General features: G+C 39.1%; 1 pseudogene; it reads left to right on the top strand.

Moving 5' to 3' along the window:
* LOC130866212 (60S ribosomal protein L24-like) overlaps positions 1 to 20,060 on the top strand; it is a 60,311-nt pseudogene extending 40,251 nt beyond the window's left edge.
* Positions 20,061 to 21,262: the final 1,202 nt, after the last annotated feature.

The raw sequence follows: 21,262 nt of genomic DNA, 5'->3' as shown, positions 1-21,262 counted from the left end.
CTTTGTCAGCAAATCTTTGACAGTAATTTTCCTTTCAGAATTCAGCATGCAAGGCTGCTGTTGTGTTGATTTCATTTTCATACATATTCAACGTTTATGTGGCAATCACAGAATCAATCAAGTCCCTGAAATCTAGAGGAAAATTATTTATACTATTATGTTGAGCTATTTCAAGAAAGACTAGAATAGAGTTGCGTAGATAAAGTATCCTGACGATAAGAGAAACAAAGCTGTTTTAATGTAACGTTAAGTTCCTACTTTGTGGTCCAGGATGGGGGAGGGTAAGATGGAAACAGGCTCATAGGTGCACCCTCTGAGTTATATCTGTTCACTCATATTTTGAAATAGGATTCTAAACAGTCTCAAAGGTTGGAATATTTCCCAAGTGCCAGAGTTGTGAAAGGTCAGCACAGTGGACCATAGAGTTTGCAGCTAGGTCTGACAGGTCTCTATTTATCACATCTTCTGTACGATGAAAGTTTTCTCACACTCTTCTTCCTGGATGCTCTAGCCTGCTTCCTCACTAATAACTCTAGACACTGGGCCAGGATGCTCTCTAAGATGCTCTCCAGTGCTGACTGTGGAGTCCCTATCATACCATCTGAAACTTTCATGGATGTAATATTTTCTCTTCTACAGCAATTTCTTGGTAAAATCTCAAGGCAGTGTCTGACATACTGTAGGCCATCAATAAACTTGAAAAAAACATTTGCAAGAGAAGTTAGTTCTGCTATTTTGTAGAGGACCTATAGACTATAGTGTTTGTGTATTTCATAGCAGTGAAGGGGCTGAGGTGGGTGAGGTTCAGTCAGTAAGTTTATGCATAAGCCTGAAGACTTCAGTTGCATCTCTGGCATCCAGATGGAAGTCTGAGCACAGCAGTGCACAACTATAGCCCCAGCACCACTGAAGCAGAGGCACAAGGATCTCTGGGGATCACTAGTCTGTCAATCTAGCTGAGTCTATGAACTCCAGGTCCAGCAAGAGACCCTGCCTCAAAAATAAAGTAGAAAGCAACTAAGGAAGACAAAATGATGTTGTCCTTTGATCCTCACAGAGACACGCATGTGCACATAACGCACACACATATTCATAAAATAATGAGGAGTTAGGAAGTCCCTGTGGGCATGCAAATAATGCTTGTGGGCATAGAAATGCTAGATGCTTTGTCTGATTATTATAGATTGCATACATGTACAGAACCATTATATTATGTCTCAGGAGTATAATGCATACATGTACAGAATCATTATATTATGTCCCAGGAGCGTAATTATGTTTATAAAATTAATATAATAATATTTGTCACTTTAGAAATAGGCTACTTATTTATGAATAGATAATGTTTCTTACCAAAGGCTATGCATGCTCTAAAAAGGATCACACACACCCATACACGCACACACACACATACACACACACACACACCCAACTGTGCCTTCCTCACATGGTTGCTTCTATGCCAGCTTCTAGGAGCTGTTTTAGGGGGTCTATGTGTCTGGCCATATTCCAGCTCCATGATCCAGGAAATGGTCATAATCTCTGCAGCTGCAAGCTCTGGCCTCTGGGAACGACTTATTTAATTGAATGATTTTCAAAGTTAAAGGGAAAAATGCAACCCACAGAATGAACTTTATTTAAATAAAATACACATATGCTTCAGAAACAATGCTATGCATGTTTCAACATTTTCATTTATGTCTCAAGTTTAAAATAAACCATGACACTTAGTAATATGTATTTCTTGATTCAATAATACTTATTGTTTGTGTGAAAGTCAGAAGTGAATGTCAGTTTAGAACGTGCCTATAACATTCCTCTTTCCCTGAGTCATGATAAAATAATTTAAAACACAAAAGCAAAAACCTAAGGGCAAAAGGGAGAATCGTCAACATTTTCAAAGCTTAGTAGATGGGCAAATAATGACAAAGTCAGCAGAAGTGTTTTCTTTGGGCAAACGGAAGCTAACAGTCTAACAGTTCCCTGTTCTCAGGCACTTAGAAAGACCCTGGGAAGGGAGGGCTTGGTGCCCCTTAAAGAAATGCTTACTTGGTTCAGGCTTGCAGCTGGAGCTTAGAAACTACATTTACTAACTCTGGTTCCTCTCCCTCCCTGGGGAAGAGAGGCATGAAGTAGGTTAAACTACCTAGAAAGGTCCCAAGAATGTCCCTATTTTGAGATCCCTTTATATTTTAAGACTTTCCTACCTCAGGTAATTCCATTGGCCAAGTTGGGCGTAGGCTCTGTTGGGGTGGCTACAGCTCTTGACTTCTCAATGGTTGTGCTACATCTTCCAACTGAGTTCATCAGTGAGCCTTGCAAGGGTCCACAAGGAGGTCCTGGTTATGATGAAAAGCTGACAGGCATGACAAAAGATAAAAGATTGGAAAAGAGTTATTACTTGCATCATGTAAGGATCACTTCAGAAGCAGCATTCTCCTTCTACTGAGGAAGCACAGAGATTTTATCCTGGACACTGTGCATATTCCCACAGAAAAGCTGCACTATAGGGGTGACCAGTCTCAAACACACTGCCATCAAGATATGTGCTTCTGAGCGTGCTTGGTTTAACTGTTGTTCATGAAGGAAACAAACTGAGCACACTGCTGCTTAACTCAAGGCCAGGGAGCACTTGCTCAGAAGGTTAAAATGGATAGGCAGACACGCCAGTTTCTTCACTGAACAATATTTTATATAGTGCCTGTGAGATGGCTTCATGGGTAAAGGCACTTTATGCTATGGCTGGAGACTTGGTTTGATCCCCAAGACTCACATAGCAGAAGGAGAGAAGTGACTCCTGACATTATCCCGTGACTTCCTCACGTGCACCATGAGTGCCCCTCCCCTTAAATCACTGTAGAAAACACTTCTGGAAAGTTTGACTGGAAAGCTAGGCATGGTGGTGTATGTCTGAACTCCTAGCACACAGAAGGCCAAGACACAGGACTGGGAGGGAATTCAAGGCTAGTTTGGACGGAAATAAGGTTTTTCTTTCAGAAAGAAAATGAAAAACTTCTAGCTGAAGCTAAAGGCATCCATGGGCAGGCTAGTGCAGAAGGACCATGTTGCTTCTTGCTTAGCTGCTGATAGCCCCTGCTACGGGTTCAGTGTGGAAGGCCACGTGTGTTTGAATGTGTCTGCTTCCTGATCTGCCAAGATGTGAGCAGTCTGTGTCACAAGCTCCATCTGGTACAGCCAAGCCACCCCAGTCCCTGTGTCCCTCTGCCTTGAAGGCTCTTGTCCACAAACCCTCGAGCTGAAATAGATCGTCCTTAGTCCTTATATCACTTTACCAGGAAGTTGGTGAAAGCGAGCCAGCACACCCTCCGCCCATTGTCCTTCACAATCTATGGTTTTCATTTAGCTAGTGGTGCTCCTGGTTTGCTTTGTGAGTGCGGCATGAATCTAGATTATTATTATCATTGCTATAATATTTCCATTGAATGAACATTTAGAACAACAATTCTCAACCTTTCTAATACCTCATTCTGCGGTGATCCCCAAGCATAAAATTGTTCCATTTCTACTTCATGACTGTAAGTTTGCTACACTTATGAATTGTAATGCAAATATCTGATACCCAGGATATCTCATAGGATGCTATCCCTGTAAAAGGGTCATTCAACTCCCAAAGGGTTCATGGCCCACAGGTTGAGAACCACTGGTTTAGAAAGCTCAGGTGAAAATTTATGCTTATTCGTGAGCCAAAATTTTCATAAAAATTTCACTTCTTAACATGTGCAAAGTATATGAATAACACATATGTGAATTACAAAATACAATGGTAACAAATTCTCTAATGTAAGAATTAGACTATCAAAAATTCTGGACAGATGCTCTGACAGCCCAGCTGCATCTCCCTTTATCACCCGGAGCTGGCTAATCTTCTGGACGTGACTTTCCTGCCCTTTCTTTTAAGTCTTTGTTAACGATGGGGATCTTCATTTTGCTAAGTCGGAGACTTTTGAATCATCAAACTATATATAGTCTTCTTTGAACTTGCTTTTTCAAAAATTAGATTAAAATCTAATATTCCGTTTATGAGATCACCTCTGTTAGTGTGACAAGTTGTAATCTTTTATTTTCATTGCTGTTGTATAAATATATGCTGTTTTTTTGACCCACCCTCTTTTGCTGAGTCATCCCAAATATGTTTGTTTTGCCTTTCTTAATTTTGTTTTTACCCATATGAAATACCTGTGTGAGCATTTTATATGCTTTCTGAAATGGATATGCAAAAAATATTCTCAGATTTAAGTATGGAGTTATTGGGTGGTTTGTGCACATACATGTTCAACCTTAAAAGATAATGCTAATGTGTTTTTCAAAGACCATTAATAACTGAACGGTTCTTGTGTCTCCACATTCTTGATAGTATTTCAAGACAGTCTTAATTTCTTCCTATCTTCTTGTCTATAAAACAAATTTACCATGGTGCCTTCAACCTCTTAGCTTTGAAATTCTGGGTTGTACAGTATAAAGTACGGAGGTGTGCATAGACTATAAGAATCTTTACCTAAGGAACATACGGGTTGAGAAACTGAGTTTTCTAAGCAGCCCACTAAGTGCTCTATGTGGGCGTGTTAATTCTCTTCACAGCCAGGAAGAATCGCCCCTGCCTCTCAGAAGCACATATTAACTGCATCAGTATAGTTTTTTTCTTTTTTTTGGTTTTTCGAGACAGGGTTTCTCTGTGGCTTTGGAGCCTGTCTTGGAACTTGCTCTGTAGACCAGGCTGGTCTCGAACTCACAGAGATCCGCCTGCTTCTGCCTCCCGAGTGCTGGGATTAAAGGCGTGCGCCACCACCGCCCGGCCCTCATCAGTACAGTTTTGACGTCAGTGTGCTTGCTTGCTCTGTGGGTTGGAGATGCATGCATATCGTAGCATGTGCTGTTAATTTTGCATTCCTACTGTCTCTGTAACTATTCTGCTTCCTCTCTGTCTTATCATTCAGCAGATCTGCGACAGATGTTCAGCACTGCTGCCCTAGGCACTACAAAAATTTGACTTCTGTTGTCCAAATGGAAAACAGTGAGAGGCAAGAGACAGCTTTGAAAAAATTAAAAGCCAGAAAGACAATGGATCAAACAAAGACAGACAAACAAGACAATAGCGCCTCATCCAATCAACTGAAGTTTTGAATAGAACATGTACTGACCTGCCTTTAGCGACTTTTCTAGCGATTGCTAGCTGTACCAGGGTTTGGTTCTCCTTGATGCTCAGCCTGCTGGCCCTTACTGAAGAATTTGAACTGTGAGTCTTTCTATTTTCAATCTTGCCACCTCATCTACCCACATTTGTTCTGTCAGCTCTGATTTTCTGGAGAAGTCTTACCTAATGAGACTTCAGTATTTCTGAGGTGACTTGAATTTGACCCCTAATTTGATTTGCTCAGAGCGACTAATGGTCCTATTTCCAGCAGTAACTGGAGCATTGCCGGTGCATGGCATGATCAGACAAGGAATGACACCCTAAAACCCTTTCTCTTAACCAGTATAATATTATATGACTGCTTCTGGAATATTAGATAATATCCCTGGAATGAGGAAGGAAAAGAATAAGCTCTGGGATTTGAATTTCATACCTGAGTGCTTCTTCAGCAACTAAGTCTGCTCTGAAGGAGGCCCTTGCCATCCAAAGCTCCAGAGCTTAGGTGGTTGAAAATTAATCCGAAAATTTCATTCAGCAAATGACTGAATTACAATGTAGCTTGAACTTCCAGGCTTGAAAGTTGCATAATACCCAAGGGAAGGCATTGTTTACAAAGGAATGCGTGAACAGCGTGAAGATACTTGCGTCTCATGCCAATCAATTCCAACAAAAGATAGAGAAGGACTTTAATAATTAGGAAAGGGAAAAAAAATAATTAGGAAAGGAGGTTGGTGAGATGGTTCATTGGTTAAAAGTGTCTACTGATCTTATAGAGGACCTGAATTTGATTTTCCAGAATGTACAATGAAGAGTTAGATCACAATCTCCTGCAACTCCAGCTTCCAGGAGATCCAATGCCCTTGACCACCACAGGCATTACAATCACATGTACAAACCCACTCTCACACCCATATACTCACTAATTACAAATTGTAAATCTGAATAAACATCAGCAGGATAGGAGAATCTATTTGTTGTTCTTACCCAACCAATGGGCTTATGGATAAAGTGGTCATCGGTCCAGGGATGGAGCTTGTGCATGGACCAAGATACACTTCAGCTCCCCAAGACTGACCTATAAGCAGTCTCTGCTGAGTACTCTATTTGTGCTGAGTCCTGATATGGCCCCATTCCCTTGGATGATCAATTAGCTACCTACCTGGTGACAGGTTAATTATATAGAAAAAATTATTAGTTTATTCTTGCAAGAAAAATCATTTGGTTACATAGTTTCACTGCCAACAATTCTGCTAAGACTCACCATCTGTGAATCAACAGAACGCATTGTCCACTGTCAATGGTATTTCCGCCATCTGTGAATTAGTAGAGCGCCTTGTCTACTGTCATGGTGTTCCAAGTAGTATTGCTTTGATCAAAGAACGCACTTTCCACCAATGAGCCCATGTTTCCGATATCCCTGCTCTTACTATGTTCCTCACCATAGCAGGCAGATTGAGTCAACAATAGACTTTTCATCATCCAATATACATCAGAGTAGAGTGTTTCTGAGAGTGTGCAAGGTCCTGGGTTAAAGGAAAAGGGATTAAGTGCCATTTAGGTGGAAATACCTTATAAGGCTCAGAAAAATTTCTTTGGGAAGGTTCATATGCTCTGAGTAATAATCCTATATTTGCTGCAGTTTCTGTCATCATATGATTCATGGATCAAGGAATCAAAAGGTAGAAGGAATACCATCCAATGAATCAAAGGGAAGATCAATCCGTATCTAAGGATTTCTCACCCCCTGGTAGAGAAGCGTCAGTGCCTTACTGCTCATGCACAGAAATGGTTGTGCCATGTTTGGTAGGGTTATGACTTTATTAGGGATCAGCATGGTTTGTGGCAATGGCTACAGAAGCCAAGGTGACATGGAGGGAATGATGACTCTGACTTCCTCTCTTCCCCCTTCTTCTCTGTTGCTGCCAGGACTCACTAACTTACTCATGCTATCCTCAAACTCAGTAGCCCGACAAGCTTTAATTTATGATACTCCGGCTTCAGCCACCCATGTAGCTGGGAACACAGAGCCATCCCACTAGATCTAGCTGTTTAGCTGATATTTAAAGAGGACAATGTTGAGTAAACAGATTCCTCTCTGTAATGATGTGGCAGGTTCCTCCAAACAGTTTAAGGCCGGAATAAGACAGAAGTCTCCTCTCTGCTGAGCAGGAGCCCTTCTCCAGAGGCTGCTTCTGTATTCTGTCTGCATTCTCAGTTCTTGAATCTCTACCCCTGACCCTTATGCTAGAACTCTATTGTCAGCCTACCTAGGTATCTGGGTTCTTGTTCCTTAGAGGCAAACTTGGATTTTCTGAACTCTCAGCATATGTTGAACTAAACCAACTCCACATTTACACATTTAAAACTCTCTCTCTCTCTCTCTCTCTCTCTCTCTCTCTCTCTCTCTCTCTCTCTCTGTTTGCTATCCCCAGCTACCCTCATTTATTTTCCAGATCTTTCTTGTGTTTTATTTCACAGAACCTCAGCCTGCAGAGTGATTGAGAATGAAAGAGTGTATCTGTAAAATAGCAATGGCTTCGGAAGACAAGGACAGGACACAGGAAGTTTTGAGATGAGGCAACTATGTGCAGAGAAACTGGGACATTTATGATGAGAAGCTCACAACTCTTAACTATGTTCCTGCTCTTCATATTGGAAATTGCAAACACTGGGACATCTTGGAAAGAATTCCAAAGGAAGTTTGTAATCCAGAAGGTTCTTCTCACTTCTGTTGTGTTTTAGTAAAGAACTTTATGTTTTGTTTGCTTCCCTTTAAGCTGGAGATAGATATATTTCCTTTTAGGGCAGTATCTACAGTGCCTCAGGGACCAGGTCCACACAGGTTCTTCACAAACTTGACTTCCTTTTGGACAGCAAGTTCAGGGGGATGCATCCTTGGGGAAGCGAGGAAAAAAATGTTTCATTACTGAATTTCTGAAGTAAGACTCCATCCGTTTGTGTCCTGCTTGACTCTCTACAGGTACAGGAGTCTGTCTTCTGGTATCCATCTTTTACAGGTACAGGCAAGTACTCTCTCTTTTCCCGTTTGCCTGAATCAAGGCTGCAGCTACCATGTCCTTTTCCCATCAGAACCCTTCTACTGCATCAGAGCTGCGGGGCACATCTGTAATCCTATCACTCTGGACACTGACAATGGAGGATTGCACGAGGAAGGGCAGCATGGGCTATACAATCTGAGGTTGTCAAAACAAAAAACAAAAATCGACCTAATATATCTGGGAAAGGCGTCTCACTGTGGTTACCTCCAGTCCCCCTGGTTGATTAAATGCCTTGTCTTTCGGCATCCCTGAAGGATTCTTCTGCCCTCATTCTTTTCTTTCATTAACTTATTTGTGTTAAAAATTTCTATCATGATGATTGCTCTGCAGGGGTTTGGGCCAATGGCTCAGTCAATAAGAGCCCTTATCACTCAAGCCTGAAAACCTGAGTGCAGATCCCCTGTACCCCTTTAAGGCTGGGCATAGTGGCATGTGTCTGTAACGGATGCCTAGACCTCATTGCCAGTCAGTCTAAGCAGTTCATGTCTGGATTAGTGAGAGATTCTGTCTGTAATAATGTAGAGGGTGATAGGGGAAGGCCCCTGAGGTGTCCATAAGCGTGCATATGTGGGTACACTTGCAGGGACATATGGATGCACCCCTCCCCCCCCACAGCAAATCCATACACATAGATCACATATGACAGGAAGGAAAGAAGGAAGGATAAAATAAAACCACACCCAAATAAGCAGGGGGACAAAGCTATAATCAAATAAAAACACATACAAAAAACCTGTAGAGTCCATTATATGTTGATTAACTACTCCTGCACATGAGGCCTGCCCGCCCTGGGGCTGAAATATCCATTTTCCCTCTGTCGGAGAAAAGTGATTTTCTGTTTTCTGGCAAGCAAAAGTTATAGTTCAGTTGTTCATCTCTAGTGGCTATGTGGCCTGAAATCAATAATGGGGATTGGCTGAAGACTAGAGAGAGGCCTTTCTTATAAAAAAAAACCTCATGCTGTCTAGGGAAGAGAGCAGGGGTGTGAGGTCATTATGGACATTGTAGTCAAAGTTGGGAAATGATTCTTCTTCAGAAGGTGCTGTTAGAGGCTTCAGAGTCAGATCAGAAGTGGGAAATAAATAAAGACTTGCGGAGGGAGGCAGAGCACTGCTACGATGCCGGCAGATAGCTGTATTTTTATTGGTGGATGAGCGAGACGGTGGGAGAGCATAAAAGCCAGTGAGCCGAAGTCCAAAGAAGCTGAATAACTCAGGTAGATGCCTCACAGTCCTCGGGCATCTGTACAAACAGGAATCTTAGAAAAAATGCTCTCAATGAGTGATATACGGGAAGCGACACACGCGAGGGAATTAAAGACACAAATAAGTATTTTGTGTTTATCAGTCAGCACAAAAATAGACATGAGCCAATTTGATGTCTTCTGTTTCCCGCTCATGTACTTCTCTGGTAATGGAAAAAGAAAATCGTGATGAGGGCCACATCTGAAATCCCCTTTCTTTAGTTGATATGATTTCTTTGTGAGTTAAACCAATCCACAAATAAAGAACAACGGATTCAGTACAGGAATAAGTATCTCTAATCTGTCGCGTTTAATGCTGGTTTACTGATTCAGCCCACTTCTTCCTCGACGCCTGGGTATAGCCTTTGGTTTATACTGCCTGTGATCAGTACTAATAGAATTTCATATTAGTTCAGGAACACATTATACTCCTCCTAATTTAGAACCTCAAAGATTGGTTACAGCTACGGCATTTCTGCATAGCCTCATTTTTAGTGAACACAAACAGTTACCATTTATAATAGACCTCTTTAATGGATGTTTTTGGCCTACTGAGCTGAACCACAGAATGAGCTGCTTTTAAATGGAACTATAAAGACCTGACCAAAAAGACATTCTGGAAGAGTTGACCCCAGGAAAACTGTAGTCTCCAACTTTACCACCTGACACATACTATAAACGTTCTCTCTAAAGTTCGATGGCAAACCAGTGTTAAATTACTCGGGGAGTAGCTTGAGCTCAGATGCACAGTGTAAATTCGATGTAGAAATAAGTTTGGATTAGAAAGTTAGAGCCAGACGTAGTGATGCATGCCTGTAATTCTAGCACTCAGGAAGCGGAAGCAGGAAGACCAGCACTGGCTACACAGTGAGCTAGAGGCTATTCTAAATAACAACAAAACAGAAACAAAACTGAGAAAGTTAGGAAGACTATGAGAGCCAGTTTGGCCCCATCCTCTGGCCTTGTGAAGATACGGAATGAACACTTGTGGATGAAGAGACTGGGGTCTGAGGCCACCCAGCTAGCTAATGGCCAAGGGAGGACTCAATCTCATGTTCTCATCTTTGGTACATGTTATCAACAGCTAATAAAAATGAAAAAAATCATGTTTATGATATCTTAGAAAAGGAGACATGAAGCCTGAGTACAGTAAATGAGACATTCAGAAGGGAGACTGATAGAAAGAAGAGCTTCTCCATCTGTGTTTATGTCTCGAATTTTCTTTGCTCTATCTCACCCAGCCACACACACCTTCAAGGGACCTGTGGAGCTCCTCCTAATCCAAACCATTGGGCTACTATGTTTTCTGCTGCACCCACATTACCATAGAAGGTTTACTGGCATTGTTGAGAGAAAACATGATTTCCTCTTGTGTATTTTGTTAGGACTCTGTTATCCAGTATGGATTTTGAAGCATCACTGTTGTTATACAGGATGGAAGACTTGAGAATGAAGGGAGCAAAGAGCAAGTCCTGCCTTTTACTGTTAGCAAGAAGTCTCCCTCAGTCTGTCTGTCTATCTCTATTTTTGTCTATCTGTCTCTGTCTCTCATTTTGATGTTTTTGAGAGAACAGTCTTGTATCGCCCAGGACAGGCTTAAGCGTGTTACCCAGTTGATGCTGGCTTTGAGCTCAGATCCTCCTGCCTCAGTTTCCCTAGCACCAAGATAGCAGCTGTGTGCCACCATTCCTGCCTTTCGTCCTTGTTTTAATTGAAATTCCACACACTAATTAAAATCAGAATGAACACCATTCCCATTTTGAAATGCATTCCATACCATCTTTTGATTTGGAAAGGAAATGAGATAGGTCTCGGAGGGAACTTTCTGTGAGACTGACTGTGAACACAGCAAGACAAGATAATGTGCAAAATTATCTTTATAACTCAAAAGATCAGAGAAGGCCACATATTATAAGATTAATCAGTCATAAAATGACCTGGACAAGAAGAATCTAAGCACGGTAGGATTGGAACAAGTGCAGAACACAGCTCTTTATCTTACATAAGATAATTGGTTTGCAGTATCCTGGTTAAAATGGGGAAACACGCATCTGATTCTGAAAATGTTCCTAACGTCCAGTTGCAGATAAGGGAGTTATACAATTTTAGGCAATCAAAGGAGACTAGAGTAGTTATTAATAGAAATTCTGGTAAACAGGGTATCTTCGCTAATATTCCATTAAAGTATATCCTATCTGTACAAGATGCCTTTGATACAAGATAATGATCTGGGTAAAAGATTGCTTCTCTACAGCTGACTTCACTTTAAGAATCTTCTTCCGGTCCAAGGAGCGTGGTTCTTCATGTAGTAAAATATAACAAATCAGAATTCCTAGCAGAGTTCTTTGACATTATCTTGGTGGTTACTTTTATTCCAGCGTCTGCATGCAGTTTTCAGAAACATTTCTTTGAATTTACATGTCATTTCACTCGGAGGCATTGTTTTTTTAAACGTCTTATCGTGATGAGCTAGGTTGGGTGTTGTTTACCTACTGTGTAGTTAGAAAAAAAAAGACTACTTTTCTGTCAAATATTTGTTAGGGATAATTGTAGATTATAATGATTTCTTCTTGAGACAAAGATATTTGTATAATAATCTGTGTCTTTGAGACTGAGAATATAAGGTCAGAGGCTAATCTCTATACACCAATGTATAGAGCAGTGGTTCTTAACCTGTGGGTCATGACCCCAGTGAGGGTCAAGCAACCCTTTCACAGGGGTCACCTAAGAACATAAGAAATGAATATTTACTTTACAATTCATAACAGTAGCAAGATTACAGCTATGAAGTAGCAGTGGAAATCACTCTGTGGTTGGGGTCATCCCAGCATTGAGGAACAGTGTTAAAGGGTTGCCATGTTGGGAAGGTTGAGAACCGCTGTCTAGAGCGTGCATGCATTTTGGATCTTTCTGATGACTGTGTTCTAACTGAACACCCACATTTTGGTGTCCCAGATTGCATTTGTAACTTTGTTTCCATTCATACAAAAAGAATGCAGAGGATGTTGAGGATTGTGGATATGAAGACTCAGGATAGCTGAATCAGAGACAAACCAATGAGTCAGTACCAGGTCAGAGCTGACCGCCATGCTGACTCCAAAGAGCCAGTGACAGGGGCCTGCTATGCATGCATTTTAGAAGCACCTATGAGTTACTCTTCTCCTTGCTGTGACAGAAGTGACTCACAAGGCAGCGTGAGGAAAGGAGGAGTTATTCTGTCACAGTTTAAGGGCACTCTCTACCTTAGTAGGGAAGGAACACAGCTTCACCTTCCCCAGAAAGAGTGAGTCTCACAGTTGGAAGAAGCAGCTTGTGACCCTGAAACTTGTGTCCACAGTCAATAATCAGAGAGTTGAATGTTGAGACAACTCAAGGTGTTAAATTTGACTAGTTTTACATTCATGCTGCAGCATTTTCAGACGGTTTTTGACCTTTACTGCAACTGTCCCTGATATTTAATCCCCATCAGCAAAAATTTCAGCAATGTAGCAATATCACAAAATGTTTACTTTAAATGTTTTCTTTTTGATATTCACAAAAGCTGTGATCAAATACTCTAAACAAGTAACAAATGTGAAAAAATCTAATAAATTAATGCTTTTGGTCATGTATGAAAAAGGAGTATATAATTTAATAGTGCATTAAAATATGGATTTTGATTTCTTATATCTAATATTATGACTTGACTATGTAAGCACTTTATTTCTCTCAAATACACAGTATGAATGAACTGCATATATAAATTTGAAGTACCATCATGAAGAAAAAATGTTGGTTTGAAAACTGAGATGATAGTCATAGTGAAGCCCCTACTACTACACGCCTATGTTGCTAAGGTTTTGGGTATTCTAAATGGCCAGCTGTAGTAGTGCAGGCAGATGGGACAGGGCTAGAGAGATGGAGGCAGGAAGTCAAGGACGCTAAACAAACCTTTCGGAGCTCATCCTCACTTGATTTAAAGCATGGGATTTTTCGAAAAATATATGGCTTCCATGACTCCTATTCAGACAAAACTTATTTTATCATAATTTTAATTACATAATTGAGATAATTTATTAGCTACAAACTTTAATGAAATTTTCAACCTTTCAGTTTGGTGTTGTTATGGGATTCCTGGATGTGTGACTAAGTGGGTCTCTGATTCTTGTGCCTTCTCTTAGACTCTTTTCCTATTGTTTATTGTTTTTGTCTTGTCCAACTCCAGTGTGTGAATTTTTGTTTTATCGTATTATATTATATTTTATTATTATCCCTTAGATGCTTGTTTGTTTTCTAATGAGAGACAAGGGATCGGTATGGGGAGGGAAGTGGGGGGGACTGGGAACAGTAGGGGAAGCCATAATCAGTATGCATCTATTAGAAAAAAAAGTATATTTTCAATAAAAGGAAAGAAAAAAGAAATGCAAATGAAAGCACAAAATGTTAAAAGATGAAATTATATACCCAATAATATTCACATTACCATGTTCTAGCTAATAGGATGCTAAGATTAAAAATGTTGCTGAGGTATCAAAAGAGAACAACATGATACATTGAGCCATTTAGCCTGTATCTTTGACATTTTTTTCCATTATGAACCCTCTCATCCTTTCAGTAATCTAAGAAGCCCAGCCAAGACAAGAGAGTAGAAGGGCTCATGAAGAGAGTTCACTCTAGTGTTCTCTGGGTTAAATGTTGTGCTACCGCCGGTTATCATCAAAGCACGAGCTAATTCCAAATTAGCTACAAAAACGACAACAGCTGAAATTGCAGCTAAATCTATTTATTTGGCTCCCAATGTGTCCTTCCTAATAGGCCCTGGAGTGCACAGAACTTCATGTCCAGCACTTATTACACGTGGCACCATGCACAACTCCTTGTTGAATCACCCATTCACTTTAATTACAGACTGATGTTGCTTAACATCAAATCTGCTTTGTTTCATGGGCTTATACTCATTCATTTATTTGCTTTGCTTATGTTTTGATAATTTTACTGCTAGAAAAAAGCATGTGTAATGACTTTCTTGTAATCAGAAGGGAAGCAAGATTAAATGAAAGTTTTATAATAACCTGGTTGGTCGTATTTACTATTGGATTTGATAGCAATAAGTCCTTAAATGCTAGGGCTTGAAGGAATTTCATAGTTAATTAGCATATGCTTTTAGAAATGAAATATTTAAAGAAACAATAGTTAGTTACATGTGATTCAAGCAAACTCATCTGAAAAAGAATGAACTTTTATATTCAAAATATTTTATCAAGTCCTAGTGATCATAATGGAATAAAAGTAGAAGTCAATAGCAAGAGAAACTACCCACATACAATGAGAGGGGACCACATGGTCTTGAATGGCCGAGGAGTTGTAGAATAAACCAGGTAGAAACTGAAGAAGTACTAGAAGCAAAGGAAATGAAAAGCACAACTCGCCAGTGTCTTTGGGACAGAGCTAAGGTGGACTGACAAGGAAGGCTGATAGCTGTGACTATTCACCTTTTAAAAAAATCAGACCTCAAATGAATAAACAGTAAAACACCTCAAGGTCTTAGGGGAGAAAAAGCAAGGCACATTCCCAATCAGTAAGAAGAGATAAAGGGATAGATACTTAAAAAATGCATAGAATCAGACAAAAGGTACTTGTTTCTTTGAAAAAATAAGCAAGATTGACAAATGCCTGCCTAAATTAATCTCCCCAGAAGAGAAGACTCAAACTATTAAAACTGTAGATAACAGAGGGGAAATGACAGGAGTCTAGTGACATACCAAAGAACTGTTATGAAAACTTGTATTCCAAAAAAACCTGGTAAATACAGAAGAAATTCATCTATCTATCTATCTATCTATCTATCTATCTATCTATCTATCTATCTGTCTGTCTGTCTGTCTGTCTGTCTGTCTGTCTGTCTGTCTGTCTGTCTGTCTGTATGTCTGTCTGTCTGTCTGTCCATCTATTTATTATCTATTTGTCTGTCTATCATCTACCATTTATCATCTATCTATCTATCTATCTATCTATCTATCTATCTATCTATCTATCTATCATCTACCATTTATTTCTCTATCATCTGTCTACTATCTTTCTCTCTGACATCTGTCTGTCTATCATCTATCTATCTATCTATCTATCTATCTATCTATCTATCTATCTATCTATCTATCTCTATCTATTATCTATCTATCTATCTATCTATCTATCTATCTATCTATCTATCTATCTATCTATATCTATCTATCTATCATCTATCTATCTATCTATCTATCTATCTATCTATCTATCTATCATCTATCTATCTATCTATCTATCTATCTATCTATCTCTATCATCTGTCTATCATATCTATCATCTACCTATCTATCTATCTATCTATCTATCTATCTATCTATCTATCTATCATCTATCATCATCTATCTTCCTATCATCTCTATCTATATGTCAACTATCAAAATGAGTGAAGAGCTCATAAGAGATTCATAACAATTGAAGAAGCTGAAGCTATAATAATAATAAATATAATATAATGTAAATAAATATAACATGTCTCATAACATTTATCCCTATACTACAGATAAATGTGGTCTTCACGTCTCATCAAAGAAACTTCTTGTTGCAACAGAGACCACTACAGAAACCACAAACAATCAAAATACACAGTTGCGGAGCATAGTCCCAGTGGATTAATTTACAAAACACTTCTTCACTTAAGTCTCAGGGAACATTGCAAAAGAGGGCCAGAAATATTGTATGAGCCAGAAGATCAAGGAGATTTCTGTAGCATTGTGTCTCCTAGTAATGCCAGAAGCTACATTCATAAGGTCTTACCTGCATGAGTGCCCAAACATGAGTTAAACAAGGATGATGCCAGTGGATAGGATAATATAGATGGGGAATAGTTCTAAAGGTCTCAGCCCTACACAAAGAACTACAGCCAACTAAGGAATGTTGACAGTGAGAAAAATTATTCTTCCACAGAGAAGAACACACCAAATGGTTTTCCAATAGCAAATGGTCAGTCTTTAAATATAGTATACATATACAAATATTATATTATATGGAAAGAAATGGTTATATTTAGGAATACATATATTATATATATGTGAATATGGTAACAATGAAAGAAAGCTCATGAATTTGAAAGAGAGAAAAGAGAGGTATATGGGAGGGTTTGGAGGAAGGAAAGAGAAGGGGGAAATTTTGTAATGTTATAATCTCAAAATATCTCTATCTCCAAGCCCAAGAAACTTCCTAAACCAACCAACAAAATAAACAAAAACAACAAACAAGACAAAACCAAAACCCAAAAGCAGAAAAATCTATAGCTGAATTCACAGATCCTCCCCAACCTTTGTTTCATAAAATAGAAAGGGAAGGAACACTTCCAAACTCATTCTATAGAGCCAGAAGTATCCTGATGCCAAAACTGAATAAGAGCACAACAAATAAGAAAACTATAGACCAATTTCCCTTATCAGCATGTATACAAAAATTCTTTAAAAATTTTGAATTTTTCCCCCTTTATTAAAAATAAATTCTTCTATCATACAATATATCCTGATTACAGTTTCCCTTCTCTAACTTCTCCCAGCACCCCTCTATTTCTTTGCTCATCTAGAGCCACCCTCTTTCTGTATCTCATTAGAAAAAAACAGACTTGTAAGAGATAGCAATTAAACATAACAAAATAGAATATAACAAAATAAAACAAAAACCATCACACTGAAGTTGGACAAAGCAAACCAATGGAAGGAAAAGAGCCTCTGAGGGAATTCTTTTTTTCTTAACATTTTTAAATTCATTTTTGTTGAGCTCTACATTTTTCTCTTCTCCCCTCCCTGCCTTTCCCCTCTCATTCAATACTCTCCCAATAAGATTCTTGCACACTGACTTCAAGGACACACTTACAAGATCATGCACAATGACCAAATTCTAGAAAAGCAAGGATGGCTCAACATATACAAATCAAAAAATGCCATACATCCATAAAAAGACTTCAGGCAAGGGATCAGAGACACATCTCAATAGATGCAAAGACATCCTTTGACAAAGTATAATATTTCTTTATGACAAAAAATCTTAGGAATCTAGTCATAAAGGGGGATTCCTCAATATAACAAGCACTGTAAATGATAAAATAAATACTCCATATTACATTAAAGATAAATTGAAATCAATTTCTCTATAATAACACAAAGGTTTTCCCCCCTTTTCTAGTCATATTCAATATAGTGCTTGGTACCTTAGAGCAGTGATTCTCAAGCTGTGGGCCACAATTCTTTTGGGGGTCAAACAACCCTTTCACAGGGATCATATATCATATATCCTGCGTATCAGACATTTACATTATTATTCATAAGAGTAGCAGAATCATATTTATAAAGTAGCAGTGAAATAATTTCAAAGTTGGGGGTCACCACAACATGAGGAACTATATTAAAGGGTCACATCATTAGGAAGCACTGTCTTAGAGTATTAAGACAAGAAAAAGAACCAAAATAGATAGAAATCTATAAAAGCAATCCGTAGATTTAGTACCATCTACACTAAAATCCAGTAATATTCTTCACCGAACTAGAAAAGGTACTGCTAAAATTTACACAATAGCATGAAGACCTGACTAGCCACACAATCCTAAACAAAGAGTACTTCTTGGGGATTTAGAGTATGTGATTTCATATCATAGAGTAGCTGTAACAAACAGAGCCCAGCAAAGGAATAAACCAGAGATCATGAAATAGAAGTAGGACTCAAATATACACTCACACAGCTATACTCATCAGATGCCAGATGAAGGTATCAACATCCAATGGAACAAAGACAGCCAGTTGAACAGTGGTGTTGAGAAAACCAGATGTCCCATGTAAAGGAGTGACACCAAAGCAGTACCTCACAAGTTCCATTTAAGTTAACCAAAGACCTTAAGGTAAGTGTCAAAACTCTAAATTGCTTGAAGAAAGCATAGGTGGAATGTTGAGTAGTAGTAGGCATAGGTGTGGATTTTAAGAAAAGGACTTCACTGGCACAATAAATAACTCCAAGAATTGGCAAATGAGATCACATGCACTTCACAAAACATCAAGGAGGCAATCACTAATATAAAGAGACAACCTATAGCCCTGGAAACTTATTTTTGTCAATATACAGGATTTATAAAGAATTACAAAAATTAAACATCCAAACTCCAAATCATGCAGTCAATAAATTGAGACATGAGTTGAGTAGATATTTCACAAAGGAAGAAATACAAATGACCAAGAAGCATCTGATAACATGTTCACCATCCTTAGCCATCAGGAAAATGTAAATTAAAATGGCACCAATATTCTATCTCATCCTAATCATAATGGGCATCACTACTAAGAAACAAACAATAGCAAATACTGGAGAGAATATAGAGAAAGAGGTACCCCAAAAATACTGCTGTTGGGAATGTAAACTTGTGTAGCCACAATAAAATCAGGGTGAGAATTCCTAACACAAAAATAGACAAATAGATCTACCTAGTGATCTAACTGTATCACACCTGAGCAGATACCCAAAGGACTCAAACTCAGCCTACCAGAGTCCCCTGGACATCCGTGTTTATTGCTGTACTATTCATAACTATCCAAAGTATGGTGCCAACCTAGATGCCCATCAACAGATGAATAGAGGACAAAAATGTCATAGATGCTCACACTTGAATTTGATTAATACATAAAGAAGAGCGAAATCATTGACGTTCAGGGAAAAATGGATGGAACTGTATAGTATGGTAATAAAAACAGTACCACAGCCTCAGAAAAACAAATGCCACATTTTCTCTCACATGAGGACTCTATATTTACATATATATTATATATGTACATATACATATGTAGCATGTGAAAAAGGAAGGCCACTATTAAAGAGGAAGAAGCAGTCTAAAGGGAAGGGGACATGGGAGAGGGGAATGGAATATAGATGACATGGAAACAGGAGGGACTCTTTAGAGGGAGGAAAGCCAGTAAGCAGAGAAGAAGGAGATTGTGGAGCCAAGGGGGGTAATTGAAGAAGAAAGGAATTGTATTATAAAGTTAATAAACTACATATCAACATAGATGCCTATCTGCATTCAAATTTGGTAAATTAAATGAAAATTCTAATTAGGGAAATGTTTCTGGCCACAAATCTGTTTAAGAAATAACATACAGTTTTCGCCATCTTTCCTCCAGCTGGGCGGCAGCTCCCATCATTGAAGGTCGAGCTGTGCAGTTTCAGCGGGTACAAGATCTACCCTGGACACGGGCGGCGCTATGCCAGGACCGACGGGAAGGTTTTCCAGTTTCTTAATGCAAAATGTGAGTCCGCATTCCTGTCCAAAAGGAATCCCTGGCAGATAAACCGGACTGTCCTGTACAAAAGGAAACACAGAAAAGGACAGTCGGAAGAAATTCAAAAGAGAAGAACCCGCCGCGCAGTCAAATTCCAGCGGGCCATCACTGGTGCATCCCTTGCTGATATAATGGCCAAGAGGAATCAGAAACCAGAAGGTAGGAAAGCCCAGCGAGAGCAGGCCATCGGGGCTGCCAAGGAAGCAAAAAAGGCTTAGCAGGCATCCAAGAAGACCGCAATGGCTGCTGCCAAAGCCCCCAAAAGAGAAAGAAAGAAATAACATACATATCATTATCAAAGATAATTAAATATGTTCATAAAAGAAATGTGCACTATTGCCTTTCAGCTGTTTAAAAAATACCTTCTATGCAAGCCAACTTCACTGAAGCAGAGGCAGATCGTGAGTACCAGAGAGATGGGAATGAAAAGTTGTCTATCAGAGTTCAAAGGTTAGTTTATGAGATTAAAAATAAATCTCATGGTGTCTAAGGTGACGGCATGGATGTTAATTATTTTAAAACTTTAAAACCAAATATATCTAAAAGTCACAATATTTGTGTGTATATAATACACATATGTAATAAATGTATTCTAAAATTCCATTTCAAAACCTGAACTGTTGAAGAATACACAATTTATGATGTGGCCCACTGTACTGTGTAGTTTAGCCCTACTTAAGGAAATTGCTGAACTTGCCCAAGTAGTACAGCTACATGGTTTTAAATAAAAATTTATCCTCATTGATTACTTTGTCAATGATGCCATTACTTTCTTTCCACATGAAAATTTTCTTCCTGTTATATCTTCTAAATTAAAGTGACTTAGCTAAATATCAGAAAAAGTAAGACTATTCCTCTTCTAACTTTGATAGTTGAAGCATGTTTAACTGATAGCAATGCCTTATGCTGATGGTAATTTGGTAGATTGTACACCTCGTGGTATGATGTACTGTATAGCAACAAACAAGATCAACAACTACTTATTCAACCAAGAAGTAGCCAGTGAGTGATTATTGCCCTTAAATATATTAGCATTGTTATTGTCTGCATTTTCCCATGAAATTTGTGTTGTTTCTTCTGCTTTCTACGTCAGGTTGGCTACACTGTGTGTAGGTTGGTCAGTGTTCTCCAGAGGAACCAGAGTGATCTCCTCCTCTAACACTGTGTGTGTGTGTGTGCGTGTGTGCGTGTGTGTGTGTTAGAGTGTGTATTATTCGATTGGTTTTAGAGGCACTAAAAGACCAAAGAGCTAGGGAAACCAGCAACTTCTCATTTGGCAAAGCCAGAAGCTTCATAATAAGAACTGTCAGTGATGCGATCCCACACTGAACTTGGAAGCTTCAGAATGAGAGATGTCAATGATGTAGTCCCACACTGAGCTTGGAGGCTTGAAACCCTACCTTCTGGGTCACTTGTGGAAGTCTGAATTCAGTAGCTGAGGAATCTGGAGTCTGATATTCATTGATAGGGGTAGCATTAAAAA

Source organism: Chionomys nivalis, chromosome 25 (assembly GCF_950005125.1).
Source record: "Chionomys nivalis chromosome 25, mChiNiv1.1, whole genome shotgun sequence".
In the NCBI taxonomy this organism is placed as follows: Eukaryota; Metazoa; Chordata; class Mammalia; order Rodentia; family Cricetidae; genus Chionomys; species Chionomys nivalis.
Note: the sequence above shows the minus strand (reverse complement) of the source record. Positions and strands in the feature narration are given on the sequence as shown.